The sequence below is a fragment of the Pristiophorus japonicus genome, chromosome 9 (genome assembly GCF_044704955.1).
Source record: "Pristiophorus japonicus isolate sPriJap1 chromosome 9, sPriJap1.hap1, whole genome shotgun sequence".
Classification (NCBI taxonomy): domain Eukaryota; kingdom Metazoa; phylum Chordata; class Chondrichthyes; family Pristiophoridae; genus Pristiophorus; species Pristiophorus japonicus.
In genome coordinates, this window is record NC_091985.1 from 75310323 (window position 1) to 75316365 (window position 6043).

Sequence of the window (6043 nt, forward strand, 5' to 3'; positions counted from 1 at the left end):
CAGGTTGTGCAAATGTTCGGTGGTGCTGCGGCCAGTGATCAAGATGTTGTTTTGAAACACCATGGTGCGCGGAACCGATTTCAGCAGACTCTCCATGTTCCTCTGGAAGATGGCCGTCACCGAGCAAATCCCAAAGGGGCATCTGTGGAATATGAACAGTCCTTTGTGTGTGTTGATGCACATCAATTTTTTTGAAGGTTTAGCGAGCTCCTGTGTCATGTAAGCAGAGGTTAGATCCAGCTTGGTGAACGACTTCCCCTGTGCTAGTGTTGCAAACAGGACATCTGCTTTGGGTAGTGGGAACTGGTCCTGTAACAAGACTCAGTTGATCGTTACCTTGTAGTCCCCGCAGATTCTGACCATCTCATCGCTCTTTAACACCGGAATGGTTGGACTGGCCCACTCATTGAACTCGACTGGCGATATGATCCTCTCTCATTGAAGTCTGACCAGCTCGATCTCAATTTTCTCTCGCATCATGTATGGAACCGCTCGGGCCTTGTGAAGAATGGGTCATGCATCAGGGACTAGATAAATTTGCACTTTTGCGCCTTTGAAGTTGCCGATGCCTGGCTCGAATAACGACCGGAATTTGTTTAGCAGCTGGGCGCACGAGGCGTCATCCTCTGAACACAGTGCTTTGATGTCATCCCAGTTCCATTGGATCTTTCCTCGCCAGCTTCTGCTGAACAGCGTTGGGCCATCACCTGGTACAATCCATAGTGGTAAATCATGCACAACTCCATCATACGATACCTTCACTGCTACACTGCCAATGACTGGTATGAGCTCTTTGGTGTAACTGCACAGCTTGCTGTGGATCGGGTTTAGTTTTGGTCTTTGTGCCTTGTTGCCCCACAGTTTCTCAAAAGCCTTCTGGCTCATAATTGACTGACTCGCCCCCGTGTCCAATTCCATGGAAACTGGAGTGCCGTTTAATGTTAAAAACATTATCGGAGGGCTTTTGGTGGTGAAGGTGTGTACACCATACACTTCCTCTTCAGCCTCGGGTTGAGTTGCCTCTGTTACTCGTTCAGCGTGATCCGCGCCGGATCGGTCATCTTCTGCCGACTCTGCCACGTGGTGAGTCGCAGCATGTCTGCACATTCGCTGGAGGTGCCCCATTGTTCCACAGCCCTTGCACACGTAGTGCTTGAATCGACATTGATGGGCTCGATGATTACCCCGCAGCGCCAACATCGTGCTAATGGATTCGCATTCGCGCCTCATGGCGGACTCTGAGTCATCCTAGGTCTGGTTTCTGCAGGCGTGTAAGCCCTGCCATGTACAATTCTCCCTGCTGAAGGCGTTATTTTATGCACAGTACTTACCGGTGAGTTCCGACGTTGCAATGATATCTGTTTAGTGTTATTGTTCGTGGACATAAAAGCCTGGGCTATCGTGATGACCTTGCTCAGATCTAGGGATTCGGCAGACAGCAGTTTGCGAAGAATGACCTCGTGGCCGATCCCAAGCACGAAAAAATCCTGCAACACTTCCCCCAAAAATCCAGCAAATACGCACGGTCCCACAAGGCATCTTAGGTCAGCGACATAGCTCGCCACGTCCTGGCCCTCGGAGTGGTGGTGCGAATAAAAGCATTACCTGGCCATCAGGATGCTCTCCTTCGGCTTGAGGTGATCCTGAACCAGCGTGCACATATGTCTTGTCCGTTGGTTATGTCGGTGCTAGCAGATTTTTGATGAGGCCATATATTGTAGACCCGCAAACGGTGAGGAGCAGCGCCCTGCACTTGATCGCGGTTTCTTCCTTTTCCAGCTCGTTGGCCACGAAGCACTGGTCAAGACGCTCAACAAAGGCTTCCCAATCATCACCCTCAACAAATCTCTCAAGAATACCAATGGCAGCCATAACTGCGTGAAAGTTCGGGATCTGTTACTCATCGCCAATTGTTACGTTTAGAATAACTCCACAAGACTGTACATCTTAAGCTCAAACTGTTGTGACCTTGGTCTCTTTATTGTGACTCCAGAGTGAGAAGGCAGCATGGTAGACTGCCTTTTATACCTGCCTGCCCAGGGTGTGCAGGTGACCCTTGGGTCTCCCACAGGTGCGTCCCCTGGTGGCAAGTCTTATACATTGGTAATGTTTACATACAAAGCAGAACTCTTGATGGAAATTTTCACCGATCCAGGAAACCGGGCGGAGATGCAGTGCAAATTCTAGCCCTATATGTTTTAAAAGTATTACTCTGGTAAAAGTAGACTATACGCATGCTTTTACCAGGCGTAAAAGTTTGAAGGACATTCGCTGGGCATGAGTTGGGCAAATAGCCCAATCTCTGCCGCGCAGATATCCTTCTCCCGGAGGTGCGTTGGTCTGTCTGAGGAAATCTTGACAGATCGGAAAAGCCAGTTCTTGGCGCATGCGCATTGCACCCCAAGAACCGGCTTCGGGTGCGTGCGCAATTCATACGGACCTGGCGAGGCTGCAATTTTCGGCCCAATACATTATTCCTACTTATTCTCCTTGACCAATCAGCACCATTTGATATGAATGATTAAGCCATCTTCCTCCAATGCTTGTCCACTCTCATCCAGTTCCATGGGACTGCACTTGTATGGTTTCAGTTGTACTTAGTCAAACGCACACAGTGCATCTCCAGCAATGGCTTCTCATCCCTTCTCCCCTCTCATACTGTCACCTCTAGAGTTCCCTAGGGCTACCGCCCTCCTTTTCCTGATCTGCTTGCTGCCCTTTGGTGAATCATCCACAGGCAGGGGGTCAGCTTCCATATAATCATGATGACACCCAGCTCTACTTCTTCCGCAGTCGCTCAACCCCTTAACCTTCTCCCCGCTGTTAGATTGCTGATACCAAGGCCCGGATTATTCTGATTCAGTGCCGTTCTGACCTGAAGTCCATTGGTGTGGGATTTCAAAAACCAGCATGACCCCTCTCTGACCCTGCTAAATGTTCCTTGTTATTCTAATGAGGATGGACTCCCATCACCATTAGTGCTACCTCTGGCTGGGTGTGGTGGTGGGGGGGGGGGCAGTGGTATTTGTGAAGTACATTGGGATTTTTCTTTTTGCTAGTAGTGTTATATAAATGAAAATCATTGTTGTCTCAACAGGATGTAGGATCTATTTTCTTTCATTAAACTCCAATACAATTCAGTGCATATTACATCCTAACAGCCTGTAAATCTATCAGTTCACGACACTTGTACTCGCAACAATTCATTTTTGTTACTTACTGTGTAAACACTGACCTTGGTATAATGTAGAGATTCAATTCCAGAGTCACATGTATAATGCAAGCTCTGCCAGAGTATTCCCTTCGGAGTCGTACTGGCACAGAAAGTTGACACTCCAGCTGTGGGTTTCATGCTGGTGTAGCTCTCGAATCAGAGCAGTGTAAAACAGCTGCTTGAAAGTCACTTTAGTCGCAGCCCTTATGGTTTCTTATCAACAAGAATGCTAATAGGGTGGTATCTGCAGCACTTGACGCAACTTCTCTTGTTAGATCTGGTCCACTGTGAAGATAAGTAAACAGATTTGTTCTGATACTAATCACAAGTGGTGGATATGTGGAACAGATTTCCAGCAAAAAAGACAGTTTTAACTCCTTCAAAAATAGAGCTGTAGAGATAAGTAGAAGCAAAGGTGAAGAAATACTGCATGGAACGTAATGAGGCTGATTTTCATGTATCGTATTAAGAACTGGCACAAATCTTGGCAGAATTATAATGTACTAAAAGAACTCAATTTTCATGGGTCAATACAGTTTCAAAATTATTCACAGCTCCCTGTACAGATTTGGATGGGTGAAGGAGCACAGTCGTGGTGAGGGCAGAAAATTGCAAGCAGCTGCAATTTAAAGGGATATGGATAATTAAAGGGAAATTATAGAATAGAGGGATATAAATTCTGACAGCCTTTGGAAAGGCTCACAAGGTATCTCAACCTATTGGCAGCCTTTGCTGATGCTGAAGAGGGAGACGTGACAGGCAAAAATGAAACAAAATGAAACCCAATGTGTAGACATGAATTTGCAGGTAAGTGATGGAGTTTGATGGCTGCTGAAGTGGTGGTTGTAATGTAACACCTGTGACTATGCTCACAGTTTGTAGTTGGTAGAGCCTACGGCCACACTAGTCTGAAAACGCCCGATCTCATCTGATCTTGGAAACAAAGCAGAGTCAGGCCTGGTTAGTACTTGGATGGGAGACTGCCTGGGAATACCAGGTGCAGTAGACTTTTGTCCCCCAGATCGGGGGGCACTCGATCTAATGTTTATTTGTACTCCCCAAAAAGAGTTGTAGTTGGTAGATCCCCCAGATCGGGGGCCACTTGATCTAATGTTTATTTTGTTCCCCCCCAAAAGAGTTGTAGAGCTGTTGGGTAAGCGTCTGGAGTGTCCCCCAGATCGGGGGGCACTCGATCTAATGTTTATTTTGTACCCCCCAAAAGAGTTGTAGTTGGTAGAATACAGAAGAAGCTGGTGGACTTCTTCTGGAACAACGGGAAGCACTGCATCTCTGCGGCGGTCTTGAATCTCCCGCTTAGGGAGGGCGGTCAGGCGTTGGTGTGCGTCGGCACCCAGCTGGCGACTTTCCATCTTCAGACCCTGCAGAGATACCTTTACGTCGAGCCCCCTCCGAGGTGGCGTGCGCTGGCGACGTATTTCTTCCGCCAGCAGTACAGCCTCAATTACGACACGCGGTTCCTGTTTGTGAGCCTGGGGGGGCGTCAGGACTGCCGTCCAGGGGCTGCCTGTCTTTTACCAGGAACTCGTCAGGGTCTGGAACAAAGTCTCCACCAAGCGCAGCTCTCCACCGGCTGGAGTGGCGGCTGTCCTGCAGGAGCCGCTGCTCAGGAATCCGTACCTCCACGACCAAGGTTTTAGGTGGCAGTCGGACGAGAGGGCTGTGGCTGGCAAGGTGACCAGGATCAGGGACCTGCTCGATGGCGGAGGAACGGACTGGATGGCGCCAGTCGCGCTGGCATGGTGCCTAAACTGGGCCGACGCCCGCCGCGCGGCCGATGCCATCGAGTCGCTAAAAACAGCTCTGGGCCCTGACTCCGTTAGGTGTGTCGAGGAGGCTCAAGCACGTGGGGAGATCCCGTCCGAACTGACCCCCGTCCGGACGGAATTCCTCATCGGCGCCAAACCCCGGAACCTCCCTTGGGAGCCGGCGCCTCACAATTTGAGCCGCCTCGGGGAAATCCCCTCCATGCCTTTCAGTTCTGCGCGGAGGGGTTTCCTGTATGGGTTGCTCCTGCACACTCTCAAACTTGCCATCCTCGTCTGCCGTCCGGACAAGCCATGGCGTACCATCTTGCCGTCCGGAGGAAGCGGGTGTCCCCAATGGAGTGCACTCTACGCGAGAGTCCTCCCACTATTCATCGGGGAATTGGCCTGGAGGGTGATGCACAGAGCAGTCCCGTGCAACAAATTCTTAAGCCGGTTCACGGACTCCCAGGCCGCCTGCAATTTCTGCGGTCTGGAAGAGTCCGTGTTCCATGTTTTTATGGAGTGTGCGAGGTTGCAGCCCCTGTTTCATTATTTAAAGGGGTTGCTCCTCAATTTCAGGTTGCACTTCAGTCCCACACTCCTGATCTTTGGGCACCCTGTGCGGAGGGGAGTGGGTAGGTCCGAGGGCCTCCTCGTAGGACTGCTCCTGGGCAAGGCCAAGGGTGCCATCAGCCGGTCCAGGCAGCGGATGGTCAAGGGGGTCGTTCAGCCTGATTGCCTGCCTCTCTTCCGCGCGTACATCCGGGCCAGGGTGTCCCCAGAGATGGAGCACGCGGTGTCCACCGGTACGCTCGCGGCCTTCCGCGAGAGGTGGGCGCCGGAGGGACTGGAGTGCATCATCACCCCCGGCAACCAAATTTTAATTTGATTTTACATGTTTTAAAGTTTAATTTGTTTTAATTGCTGGATTTTTAGTGTCTCCCTCCCTTTTTATAGGGGGCACTTGTAAAATATATGGTTTTAATGCCCCCCCAAAAAAATCACAAAACAAAACCACAAAAAAAAAAAGAAACAAAAAACTTTTAAAAAAAGAGGCAGTTAA

The 6043-nt window shown here is 49.9% G+C and overlaps 1 pseudogene; it reads left to right on the forward strand.

Annotated features, from left to right (window-relative positions):
• Positions 1–4104: 4104 nt before the first annotated feature.
• Positions 4105–4223, forward strand: LOC139274245 (5S ribosomal RNA; annotated as a pseudogene).
• The last annotated feature ends 1820 nt before the right edge of the window (positions 4224–6043 follow it).